This window comes from Aquila chrysaetos, chromosome 6, assembly GCF_900496995.4.
Source record: "Aquila chrysaetos chrysaetos chromosome 6, bAquChr1.4, whole genome shotgun sequence".
NCBI lineage: Eukaryota > Metazoa > Chordata > Aves > Accipitriformes > Accipitridae > Aquila > Aquila chrysaetos.
In genome coordinates, this window is record NC_044009.1 from 27,024,340 (window position 1) to 27,038,456 (window position 14,117).

General features: G+C 39.4%; 1 long non-coding RNA gene across 1 annotated transcript in view; it reads left to right on the plus strand.

Annotated features, from left to right (window-relative positions):
* The first annotated feature begins 548 nt into the window (after positions 1 to 548).
* Positions 549 to 14,117, plus strand: part of LOC115342900 — a 50,416-nt gene continuing 36,847 nt past the window's right edge. The window contains exons 1-2 of the long non-coding RNA XR_003923946.1: positions 549 to 761; positions 1,986 to 2,072. This is a non-coding gene — a long non-coding RNA (uncharacterized LOC115342900). The remainder of the gene's footprint in view (positions 762 to 1,985; positions 2,073 to 14,117) is intronic.

Sequence of the window (14,117 nt, forward strand, 5' to 3'; positions counted from 1 at the left end):
TCTCCATTCATTTCATGTGTGATTACTCCTCTTTGACATTAATTGGAATTCTGTGTAAAGGCTGAAGAGAGACCATAAGTGGTAATGTAAATTGAAACAAATCTCTGATATAATACAGCTTTTAAAGAAAGAGTCATTCAAGCAACACTGCTGCTGTATCCAAATATTCTGTGTCATCAGTAACTAAGGATCCTCTGGACTGTTAATAATTGTGTAGTAGGATGGTATAATCTACTGTTGCTACATGAAGGCATTAAATAAATATTATCTGTTAATAATTTTATGTAGCAAATACTTGAAATTGGCTACATAAGATGGACTGAGCTCTGTTGCAGACTCTCAGCCCACCGCAGTGAACTGAGGAAGGATAGCTTCAGTGTCGTTTACAGCACCTATAAAAAATGACTGGAAAATTGATAAGAAAGATATTAGTTCCTGAGTTGTACATCTTAGTCAGCTGAGCTGGAGAAAAATTACGAGAACAGCAAGGTCTGACTGCTTTCTTATGCAACCAGGAAAAAAATCCTTCTTTCTGTTGATAGACAGCTCGGTGCTCTGTCACCGCAGTTCAGCTGGAAAAGGCAGAAATGGGGGATGCTGAAGCACAGCTCACTTCTCCTCGCTGCTCCCGGACAGCTGTCTGACTGCTGCTGCTGCTGCGCTTCGTACAGCCGCACGCCAGGACCCCCTCGCCAGCTCCCCGATGCGGGTCCTGCCTGTGGGTCTGCATAGCCATGGCACAGACTGAAGCCTCCTTCACGGTAAGGCTTTCCAAGGTCTATCTGCAGGGAGAAAAGATCATCTATAATGTAGTCTACTCTCTCCATCCAAATCCTTCCTTTACAATGGTACCTGTAGGGGTTATTGTTGTTTTTAAGCAATTTTCCTAAATGGGATCACTGCTCTGATTTCATTTACCATGCAGCCACGCCAGCTGTGGTATCAGCACCAGAGAGAAGAGCATGGGGTAAGAAGGGCACAGGGGATGCTTAAGTTGGCCTTACTGCTGAGAGAAATACTCATTTATCTCAGCTTTGCCGACACTTTCCTCCTTGAAAGCACTGCTTCAGAACTCACTTCTTCTGTAGGGCTTCAAGTGCCAGCCCTCCTTCATTATGAAGGGTGTTAAAACAGTGGAAAAACAGCCACATACACCCCTGGAAGGAGAAATACAGCAACTAGTGCTTCTGATATGCCTTTTTGTTCTGTCCCTGTTTAGTTCTCTAAGTGATGTTTCACTCTCCTTCTACCTGATGAAATGCACTCGTAGAAGTTAACTCCAGTTTCTTAAGCATACACACACACAAACCAGGATTTGCTTAGACTAAACATTTGTTTCCTTTTTAAATTGAGTTAATTGCTAATTATCTTGATTTAATTAATGGCAGTGAATGCAAATTTACACCTTCCCTAAAAATTTATTCTAGGAAACAAATAGTTGTTTCTAGTCTCTGCTTATTCTAAGGCAAGCCAGGATGCGGCACAAGCATTTGTGTCGTGAAAGAAATGATTGCAAAGGGGATAGACTTGCATTTGTCACCATATGTTAACTATTTCATGTTAAATGGCAACCAATTAAATAAATGCAAAAGAGGACCAAAGCATCTGGCCTGGGCAAGGTTTTCACTGAAAGGTGAGAACTGTGTTTGAAAGAGAATGCTTCCATATTTTGGAAAGCATCAGTTAAATATAAGTGTGAGAAGGTGGTGGGATAGGAGGGACTGTGGTATGCTGTACTTTGAAATGTTTACAGCAATCAGATTGGGACTTATTTTGACTATTGCAAGGTTTAGCTTACTATACAGAAGTGAGAAATTGAGTATGATCAAAGCTTATTTTAAAAAAGAAAAAAAGCAAACCTAGTCCTGGGATTAGAATATAGCATGGTTTGAGGTCTCTATGATACAATTTAATGAGATTGCTGTAGCATTCAATACCTCAGTTCATAGTAAGGCTGTGGTGCAGAGCTATATTTTCCAATCTAGGATGATTAAACTTTGTATTTTCCGTTGTTGTGGAAAAGCATTGAGAGGCAGAAGCAGAGAGAGCTGAATGGTTCTACAATTTTGCAGGTAAGAGTAACTGGTAAATCCATAAAAAAAGAGTACAAATGTATTTTTATTTTTAAATGCTAATGATTTCTGATAGGCCGAGTTAATTCTCTTAACTATATGAAAATGTGGGGAGAAGAAGGGAAGGGATACTTTGCAGCAGGACTATGAATGTTAGCCACAGTATTGCTCATGTGAAGATCAGAGGAAATAAATCTGGGGCAAGTAAAGAGACTCCCTGGTAAAAAAACAGGCATGGGAAGAGACGCATTCTGTATTGCTCTATAGACTCTGAAGGTTACTGCAAAGTAAGGAGGAAACAGGGGGGAATATTTTCCTGGTTTTGTCTGGGTTGCGAGGAGAGCAGCTATGACTCTGTACACTTTTTTCCCACTTTAAATTCTCACATCTCTTTCCTGTTCCCAAAATGGCATCTCATTTCCACTCCCAAGTTTCCCCCTTAGCTGTGCTTCAAAAATGCTGTGGGTAGTCTTGTATCATAAATTATATCACTGAATTGATCCAATTTACCAAACTGACTCCACGAGAATATTTAAGTTCTCTTTACTTCTGAGAAAAAGCATGGAAACCTTTGCAAAGGGCAAAGTGTGTGTCCTATGTGTTAAATTACAAACGCTCAACGCATAAACCTCAGAGTTCTGGGAAATGGTGTGTTTAAGCCCTGGAACGTTCCCTGGAGAGCGAGGGAGAGCATCGCCGCCTGGGCATGTGCCAGAGCCCTCCAAAACCCAGCCCAGGCACCACAGGCTGAAAGTGAGAGCATGATAGTGAAAGCCAGCTAAGGCGTAAACAAACATTTATCCCGAAAGATAGATTTTTGGGAAGTCTTACACTGAAAACTACTGAGTCCCTGGAAAACAATTCCTGGAGTCACTGATTTTTCATCCCAAAAGCCCGGAATGCTACGAATGCATTGCCTGAAGTTTGATATGTCAATCTCTTTCAGGAAAGCAAATTTATATACTCTTGCACCGATGTGGTAATTTATACAGTGCTTAAAAGACTGTAGGCTAGTGAATAGTACTTTAAATGAAGGATTAACTTTTATACCTGTTGTACGAGAACTAGATTCTTTCCAAGAATGCTGTTTTTTAAAATGTCTGTTTATTTTAAAAAAGCTTACACTAAAAATATTCTTTTGACAACCCTATTTTTCAACACTCACTGAATAACTCCTAATGTGTCTCACTGAGGGGTCTTATGCTTGTGTTTTGTCTTGGAATACATTGCTCTTTTGTCAGTACCTTAATATGCGTGCAAAACCCTCAGTAGATGAAGCTGCAAGGAAGCAAATTGTGTATTTTTTAATACTTGCTGAAACTCAGATCCTTGCTTTGTGCTTCCTGCAGCATTATTCTCTTCTGATTACTGTTCCTGCTGCTTTTAGCTGCTGCCTCTGCATTTTAAGCGTAGTGGAAACGATGCAACCTTGTGCATTGTTCCTTTTTTAGCCAGTATAAAGAACTGGGTAAGTACAAAAGTACTTGCCGTGATTTTTTCTGAGTTTGTTTGTGATGGTTTTGGAGTGCAAAGTAGCTTGGGTTTGGCAGGCTTTTCAGGTGAAATGTAGCTGTATCTGAATTCAGAATTCCTGAAGCTTGGTAGATCATATTCTCATAACATGATTCAGTAAAGGTACTCTGGGGTATGCATGCTCAGAGTGTGCATATTTGTCTTCCTTCACCGCTATTTGTACAGCTTTTTTCAAATTTTTGCCAGGATGACAGTGTTTGCATTTGGCCTACTTTGGTTATTATTAGATTCTTTCTGTGCACTATAATTGACTCTTTTCTGAGATGCCATGTAAGATGCCTGAAGTCTTTTACATGTGTTATTTAAATATTTGATTTCTTCCATTAGTTTGTCTGCGTGCCCTGTTTCACTCTTCAGCAATAACCTCAGATGTTTTCAAGCCCCATAACATTTTGTAAATCTACTGAAAGAGACCAGTAATACCTAGTGAGAAGCTAACTGGGAAATGTCAATTAGGTATAATGGTGCTAAAGTTCAAAAATAGCATCTTGCAAAGAGCTAAGACTTCCCTGCCGTGTGGTAACGTAGCAGGAAGCGATTAGGCAGGATGGGAGGAGATCATGCCCTGTAGCTATTTTGTCAACTGCATGAAATGATGAGGCATCAATAGTTTGTCCAGTATTGTCAGCTGAGTGTTTTCTTCTTATGCCAGTTATGATTTTAATATCAGCCAAATCCTGCTATATCCTTGCCTTATTTTAAGGTTTCTTTTAAACGTTATTTCTGTACTATTTAATAAATTCCTTCTGCAACCACCATCCAGACCTTGGGACCAAAGTAGAATCTGTGAAATTATTTAAGTATTGGAGAAATGCTTGTGTTACAAAATTGGGATGGGAATCCAACATGACCATTATTTGAACTTAGAGATATTTTTGGAATTTGGGGGAAAGGTGGGTGGTGGAGAAGAAAGAAGAACCCAGGTTATTGATTTCCTAATTACAAGCAGGTCATGTCAGACACTACAGTCAATAAGTTGTTCACTCACATTTCTGCATGACTGGAGCATACTGTGAGTTATCATGGTGTATATTTTTATTTAAACAGCTGTGTAGATGACGTTACGTAAGGGTCAAAGCTGGTGAGCTAAAGCATGTTGCAAGTGAAATTTCAAAGCGATATCTGCTAGCTAGTGAAATTATACTTTCACGTGACTAAGCAATTTAAGATAAGTACTGTAGCCAAGAATCAAAATGGAATATTTTTTCCCCAAGTGATTAAGAACAAATTCTTCACACTGTAAAAATATTTCTCTGAGTTCATTCAAGCATCTAACCATCTGACTGGATCATAGCCAGAAGCTAACTGAACAAACTTGTGTTTGTATAGGCTGGAAGCAATGAAAAAACTATTCGTGGAATGTGTAGCTTTGAGAAAATACCTAATTCAGTTACTCTTTAAATAGAGATTATTGGAGTCTATCGCTTTTAATTTTTTAACCAAAGTCAAAGGATGACATTCAACAACTGGGAGGCAAAAGCATAAATACCCAACATATTCTAGAAAGCATTTTGTGGCGGGGGGGTGGGGGGGAAACAACAAACCAAAACCAAACCAACAATCAGTCTTTAGCAGGTTCACGTACATTCATTAGGTTTTGAAAAGACTAAAATATACCAATGAATACTGTACTCTCCTTTCTTCTGTTGGACATCAAATAGACATTGTGTTTACAGGGGGACTGAAACACTCAAAATTCTAGTGTATCAGTTAGGTGCCAGATATTTCTGTGCTTGAGAAGCCAAACTTTCATTTTGGCATGGATTTTTTTCTTTTTTTTTTTTTTTTTTGTCAATTGCTTGTTAAAATTTTTGAGAACAAGAACAGGATGGACACTAACAGTTCTGCAAAACAGAAATTGTCTTACTGGTCTGAAAAATTGAACACAGCACTACAAATATCTGAGTTACCTTTTTCGTGTTTGCTAGAGGTATCCTGCTCAGCAGTGGTACAGGTAGCGATGCATCAATTTAATCTCAGCCACCAGAATTAAAACCCGCTTCAGTTCAGATGCTATTTGCATTAAAATGTTGCTGGGCTTAGGCTAGTAAACCCTTCTTCCTAGGACTCTTCTGATGAGGGGTGGTAGTTAAGCCTATTCTTTTCATTAGGACCTCAATATATTGAAATCTTCAAAACAAAGTGCTGAGGTCACTATTTACCCCACAACTATGCTCAAAAAAAATAACTGTCTCTGCAACAATTCTTCAAGTTTTGGTTTAAACAGTTTTTTTACAGGACAATTTGTTTGGAATCCTTAGGAAAGTGGGGAGAATGCAGGGATATGTACGACATCTCACAGACCAAGCCTGCTCTCGCCAAGTCAACTAGCATGACAACTGTGATTGTAGTGAGAATTTGGCTGGTCCCAGAGTAATTGAAGCTGACAGCCAGTATGGAACTGAAGCACATCTGCCTTATTCAAGGAGGAGAGCTGTTCAGGAAATTAATATTGCTGTGTACTGTATTTTAGGAATTAACTAGCTGTGATAGAGAAAACATGGATATAAGACGACAGTTACAAAGCAGAGAGGTTGTAAGCTAAAAGGAAACAGGCTTGCTGGAACAAGTAGTCTTTATTGTTGTGTTTGTTCTTTATGGCTTGACTTGCATCATCTGACTGTTGGAGTTATTTTATTCACTGGTTATATTGTTTGTGAATTTAGGAAAACAGGATTTAGTTCTTCAAGGTACCGAGAACTATAACTTAAAGGATTTGCTCCTATGCTTAAAGTGAAATATGTGCTTAAATACTCTGTTGAATTGGATCCAGAATGTTCAACATCTCATGGGACTCACCTCCTGACAAATAACTCCTTTGCTGCATGTATCTGGAGACCAGTTCTAGCTAGTTAATGTACAAGAACCTTATTACTGCCCAAATTCTTGAAATGACCAAAATCACAGTGCTAAGAAGTTAAGTCTAGTCACATGGAGTAAAATGAGAGGCATGTTTTCATTCCCTTGATATTTACTGTTGTACAGGTTATGGCAAACTATGGTGCATCGCTTTGTGATATATAAAACTTGAGGGACTTAGTCCAATTTCAGTCTATTTAATTTTCAGATGCTAGATCTCAGCTATTGCAAGTTGTTATGGTCACCAATTTATTCACATTTGAGGTTTATGCATTTGTAAATGGATTACACAAGTGTGGTGGGTTGACCCTGGCTGGCTGCCAGGTGTCCACCAAAGCCGCTCTATCACTCCCCCTGCCTCAGCTGGACAGGGGAGAGAAAATATAATGAAAGGCTCATGGGTTGAGATAAGGACAGGGAGAGATCACTCACCAATTACTGTCATGGGCAAAAGAGACTCAACTTGGGGAAATTAGCTTAATTTATTACCAATCAATCAGACTAGGGGAATGAGAAATAAAAACCAAATCTTAAAAACATCTTCCCCCTGCCCCTCCCTTCTTCCTGGGCTTAACTCCACTCCCGATTTTCTCTACCTCCTCCCCCTCCAAGCGGCGCAGGGGGACGGGGAATGGGGGTTGGGGTCAGTTCATCACACGCTGTCTCTGCTGCTCCTTCCTCCTCAGGGGCAGGACTCCTCACTCTTCCCCTGCTCCAGTGTGGGGTCCCTCCCATGGGAGACAGTCCTCCATGAACTTCTCCAATGTGGTTCCTTCCCATGGGCTGCAGTTCTTCATGAACTGCTCCAGCGTGGGTCCCTTCCATGGGCTGCAGTCCTTCAGGCCCAGACTGCTCCAGCGTGGGTCCCCCACGGGGTCACAAGCCCTGCCAGAAAACCGGCTCCAGCATGGGCTCCTCTCTCCACAGGGCCACAGGTCCTGCCAGGAGCCTGCTCCAGCGCGGGCTGCCCATGGAGTCACAGCCTCCTTCGGGCACCCACCTGCTCCACCATGGGCCTCCATGGGCTGTAGGGGGACAGCCTGCCTCACCATAGTCTTCCCCACGGGCTGCAGGGGAATCTCTGCTCTGGCACCTGGAGCACCTCCTCCCCCTCCTTCTTCACTGACCTTGGGGTCTGCAGGGCTGTTTCTCTCACACATTCTCACTCCTCTCTCCGGCTGCCATTGCACAGGGATTTTTTTCCCCTTCTTAAATCTGTTATCCCAGAGGCGCTACCACTGTCGCTGATGGGCTCGGCCTTGGCCAGTGGCGGGTCCATCCTGGAGCCGGCTGGCATTGGCTCTATAGGACATGGGGAAAGCTTCTAGCAGCTTCTCACAGAAGCCACCCCTGTAGCCCCTCCGCTGCCAAAACCTTGCCACGCAAACCCAATAGAACAAGGGGGGTTTTAGGGAATAAAAAATCAGCATACTTTAAGATTAATAGAGATTCTGAATTGTATGGGGAGGAAGAAAACAAATACAAAGAATCAAAAACATGCTGCAAACTTGTTTATCTACCTACTCAGCTATTTGTTTTAACATCTGAATATTATTTGTAACTTACGCTTCTTGCCTTCAGCTACATCTCTAGCATATAAAGAAAAACTAGGAAGTAAGAGGAGAAAAATGAATATTGTAGCTCTGGGAAACGGATCAAATGATATTTAGAAACATAACTGTAGCATTTTTCATATATGGGGGGACTCCTAGGTTTCCTTTGCTCTGCTGCACTAACTAAAAGGCTGTCTTCCAATACGAGATCTGAGTCTAAGTTAATGTCTTAAAATTAACTTTGTTATTTACAGGTTTTTTAACTTAAAAAAGGCTTTTCTAACAGCTATTTTAGCAATCTAAAATATTTGATACAAAGAGCGGAGAAAAACTGAAATGCTCATAAAAGTGTTTGTTTTTTTCTTTGAAAAAAAGGGATGAAATATAGATGGAAAAATGTTAGCTAAAGCAGTGAATAGGCACTGGAAATTCTGAGGACAAGGACATGAGGATGGCAGAGGAGGACAGTGAAGTGAACACAGGCAGCTGCAGCCTGGGTAATGCAGCCTTGAATTGGCAGTGGAGGTGGTTCAGTTGTGAGGGAAGGATGGCTGTTGTTAACAACCGCTCCTCTTCTCCATGGACCGTTGCCAACTAATAAAGACTGTGTTGTGAATCGAGTGCCCTCTCACCAAGTGTCTTGTCAAAGATCAAAATTATTTTCTTAGGATTGCAAGAATTTTTATGGTTATTTAATCTGCAGAAGTGACACTGTAATGGTGTTACAGCATGTTGTCACTTCATGAAAGTTTGTAGGTGGGAAGCTGAAGCCTGTAAGTTAGATATTGGTTCGATAGTCTGAGGTATCTGAAGGTATGTTAACTAACAATGTCTAAAATATCTGTATTAATTGAATAATATTATGAAAATATTGCTATTCTGTAGTGGGTTTGGCGCAGACTTGTTTGATCCTGAAAAGTATCAATTAATGTAATGCCATATGGTGATCAAAGAATGGCACCCCTTTCATTTACCAGCCCAGCGTTAGTAGCGATCTGATCCTCACTTTTGTAGCTTTTATTTTGGGACTTTGAGGGAAGTTGTTCTCTGATGTTGCTGGTTTGGAAGGCATTCGGACATCTGAAGCTGGAGATAGACATGTGCTGTGCTGAAAGTCTGAACAGAGAGATTTGCTAAGCAAAGCAGATCAAACTGTGGGCCAGAATCTCCATCTTGCTGTAGGTCTAATAGTACTCACAGCTGGCACTGACGTGATCACAAAGCCACCCTAAAGAAACCATTGAGAACATGCTGTCTAGATCTAGGCCAGCTTCCCTTCTTTTTATGGCCTTCCCTTCTTCCGTTCTCTCTTTTCCTGAGTTTCCTTTTATCTGGCTGATGGATCATCGCAGAAGTCAGAGGATGAGCCCTAGAGCCAGGAGAACATCCCTATTTGCACTAGCAAAATCTAGCCCGCAAAATGAGCATTAGGAATTAGTGTTGCAAGTATAAATTGCAGAGGCTTATCTGTGACCATGCCCAAGTAGAGCAGTATAGAGGTCTCGTGAGGTTCAGCTGGCCTTATGCTGTCCATCTTGTCCGTCTACATGAAAGCTCTTATCAAACAAAGCCTGATGTTTGAGATTCTCTTGTGCTCTCAATTTGTTCACCATTAATTTCGTTAAGTGAAATTTTTTTTTTTTGTTAGACGATGGTCAAGGAAGAATTCATTATTTTCTTCTTGCAAAGTTATCTCTCTTCGACCTTTTCATCTAGGCATAGTTGTGATACAAATCTGTCATATTTGAGTCCTAGAGTGTGTGTTTAAAAAATGTTCATCATATTCTTAAGCCAGGATTCCATAAATCCAAAACTCCTTAAATAAATGCCATAGGTTTGTTTTTTTAAAAAAAAAGCTTTTCCTAAAAGCTTATCTAATTGTTTTCCTACTTACTGTCTATTGATTATACTACTATATTTCAAGTAATTCTTCATCTGATTATCTCTAAGCACTATAATTATGGCCAATTATCATAATACATGTGTTGTATAATTTCATTATATCCAGTGGTGACTCAAAATCCAAGCTGATATAACTGAGAGTCTAGACCATTATATTTCGTTCTACTACTGTGGGAGTCTGATGTCAGGCAGTGTCCCTAATGTCATGTGAAAGAATATGCGCTTTTATAAAACAGCTTTTCTCATAGGAGATGAAAGATGCAGTGGGTAATAAAGTAGCTAGGGCACCAAAGCAGACTTGAAAATCCTTGCTGTAGTCACATCAAAACCCTAAAGTTTTTGTTGCTTGATCATCAAGAATGATATTTGATTACCTGAACTTGAGAACTCATTCCTAAATGTAAGCCTTCCAGGAAGCAACTGAGTAAAGCTTAACTTGGGCTCCTTCAGGAGGGAATTCAGAGCACGTGCCTCCACTGACAGGAAAAGAGTCTCAGAGGGCTTTGCTAACTAGATTTCCTGGTAAAATTAGATAACTAAATTCAGATGGGAATAATGCTCCTTTTTTTCTAAGGGTTCAAGCAGAGACACAAATTTCCCTAGATAGAGCTTTGCAGGATTAAAGAAAAATAGTTACTTCAGACATGGTATACAGTCCTCTGATTTTCATATGTTTCACTCCCCTGTGATTTTACCCAAGTAAGGCACTCTACGTTTTGATTTGTTAGTGTGCAAGTATGACATTATCTTATATCATTAGGTATCTGGACAAGGTCCATAACTAACCTGCCTACATTAAGATATGTCACTCAGAAGCAAAACATGGACTTCATAGTTACTTCTCTTATAATTCAGTAGAAAGTGTTTGTCTAGCTACGCAGTGACTGGGAGAATTAATGATATAATGTTACATGTTTTACAGAAACAATTCAGATACCCAAAAAACAGGTGCCCAATGCCATTTTAGATGGCTGGGGTATCCTGTCTAGGCTTTGCTTGCTGCCTCAGAACAACCTGGATCTTTCCTCTGTACTGCATCCTATTGCCAGTCCTGCATGGATGTCACTGATATCCTAGGATGTCTCAAATGTCACTAGACAAAAACATCTAAGCATCTGAATCTCACCTTCTATATAACTATTTCATTTTAACAAAACAAATTGGTGTGAGATACTGTCACTGAGATGTTCCATCCTTAACAAAAGTAACTTCCAAGCTGTTATGTCTGATGGAAACCTATAAGCAAATCTTCTAAATTGTTGTTTGGTTTGGGGGGTTTTTTGCAACCCAGAATTGAAAAAGCAAGTCCTTAGTGATGACCAAATTTGCTTCAAGAAGCAAAGTAATAATATTGTTACAAAACAATTAAACACCTAAAGCAAAACAGCAGTTATTTGGAAACCAGGATAATTTTGGTTTCATTATGGCGTGTTGTATTGTGCATCAGAGAATTTTGATACTATTGCATTAAATTTCAGCTGGAGCCTATGGAATGTGACAATTTACACCAAATCAGCTTTCGACCTGTAATGAGTTATTTCCATTGGAATGTTTGACAGTTTACAAAGCTGTCACATGCATAACTTCAATAATAAATTAGAATGCTCATACAAAATATCTTGAACTGAAAAGCAGTGGTCTTCATGTTTAGTTAGAACAATAAACTTCAGCCATTAATTCTCATGTTGGGTCTTATTTTCCCTTACACATAAAGTGCAACAAAATTGCTGTCTTCTGTCAAATACCTGCAGAGGATACTACTTGTGTAATGTGCTACCAAGTTTGAAGTCAGTGCAATACAACAGGCATAGGAGCAGGAAACTGAGGTTTCATGAAGGAAAAGGGTTTTTTTTTTAAATAAACTTTTTAAAAATAAAAATTTCATAACCTGAAATCTTTTGAGCAAAAAGCTTATCCTCTGCAGAAATGTTTGATTAATCAAAAAAAAAGTCTCTTCTGGAAAAAAATTCCAATGGTAAATTTGCAGTAATTTCCATTTTGTGATGCTTAGTTGGTTTAGTGTCTTTGCCATATTGCTCTGCTAACTTCAGCAACACTCAGTTCTGTTGCCATAAGGTATAATAAATTGTGTTTGGAAAGGTATCTGCAACGCAAATGTTCCTCCCAAGTTATAAAGTCAAACATCTAGAGTTCAGTTGGCAGTAGATACATGTTTCTCGTTACTTACTACATCTCTAATGTAAACTACAGTCTTCTTCAAAAGAAGCTCAGACCTGACCCAGGGAAAGCTCTTTCACCCTTGTACGCTCATCTTTTGGAAACGTGCTCTACAGAGAAGTGTTTATAACAAATAAGAACGATGTTAGAACCTTTTGTGATAGCATTTAATCAGCAATAAAATATGCCCCTATTTAAGATAACAAGAGTATTGCCATTGCTCTCAATGAAGCCAGAATTAGGACACCAGACTGGACTTAGCTGCTTTTTATTAAATGAGGCCTGGAGTTTCTTACAAATTGTTCAGAATCAACTCTAAAGCCAAATCTCTGGTCTGCTACATGTTACTGACAAGAAAGAAGTACAAAACTTGAAGCACTAATGAAAGGATTTAATTTCATCTTTTTTAAAGAAAAAGCTAGTATGTCAACAGGTCCAAAATAAATATTTTCTCAGTGGTGCTTTTTGTTTTCTGAACTTGAAATTCAAAATTATACTTCATATCACTCAGCACAGTGTTTCTTTACTAACAATTAAAAGCTCTTACAACTTCAAATAAATCTACCAAAATTTTACAATTTACTCTGAAATTTTCTGCCTTTGGCATAAATTTTTAAACAGATAAATAAATAAATAAATAAAAATGTTGAATGTTATTGTAATGGTTATAAATACTCTTGGCCTAATCCAAAGGTTATTTTGTCACTGTAAACATCTCCTGCTGATGTTAGGGCCCCTGAACGCAGCTCTGTTTCTCTAACCTGGCAAAGCATTTAAACTAGCGCTTACCTTCAAGCACAGGAGAGATGACTGACATCAAAGGGCTAACCTTGTGTGTAAATCATTTCTAGGTTATCTACCAGCTCCTTAGGGGAAAGGAATTAGCTTCAAAATATGCTTAGGCTTCCATAGCTCCAGGGGCAAAAGTCAAGCAAATCAGTAAGACCCAGTGCATAGTAGAAAAGAGGCCAAAGGTTCAGATACAGAAAGTTTCAGTTTCAGAACACAACATTTATCGTAACTGTGACCCTGTAGAATGCTATCAACAGAGCAGATACTGCTGAAAATATTGCAAGTGTCAGGTGCAATTACAGCCAATAAATTCAGGAGGTAGTTGATGGTTTTATTTCACTTTAGATGCAGATTTTTTTTTTTTTTATTCAATAACTTATAGGGTTTTTTCTCAGTTACATTATTTGACTAGGCTGATGTGGCCAAAGTCAGCCATGACTGAATTGCTTAAAATTTGTCATGACCAAGAACTATGTAGGTTCTGGATTTTAGCAAGCAACCTGAAAAGACAGGCTAAGCAAACCAGGGAAGAAACCAGGAAGACTGTGAGGTGTGTGGTGTTGACTCCAGCAAATACAACAGATAAAAGGACCATGTTGATCCTGGGCAGCAAGTTATTGATAGAAGTTGGTATGAGAGCTATTGTTAGCCTGCAGAGATAGGTGGGAAAAAGCGTACTACAGGCAGCCGGGAAGAACTCTGCCCAGAAGGCCCTGAAACAAGAGGTGACAATGTTAATGGAAATTGACAGGTCTGATTCTTCTTTAGGTCATCTGTGTCCTCAGCAATTCCAGTCATTTCTACTTTCCATCACTAGGGTTTAGCATCATCTTCCAGCAGCCTGAGTTAGCTTTCAGTCCAGCATTAGCAACCTTGCAGAGCTTTAGTGGGATCTGAAGATCCCCGTTCTGTTCACTGTAGCTCAGCAAAAAAATTTTTATTTTAGTTGGTGAGTCCATGCACATTTGTATTCTTTTTCTTCCTAGATAAGCTAAGTATATTTTCATCATTGCAAAAATAAATATCCATTATATTTTACCTGTTTCTTTGGCATATCTATATAGTAAACTCCAACTCAATCATAAAAAGACGGTAAATTCCTAATACAGTAAGAGTTTACCCAGAAAAATCAATGTTGAAGAATGACGGCAAAGAGAGTCATATAAGTAGCATGACTTTGCCATGTGCTCAAGTGTTTTTGGAGCCCAGACAGTACATTAAGAAGTGA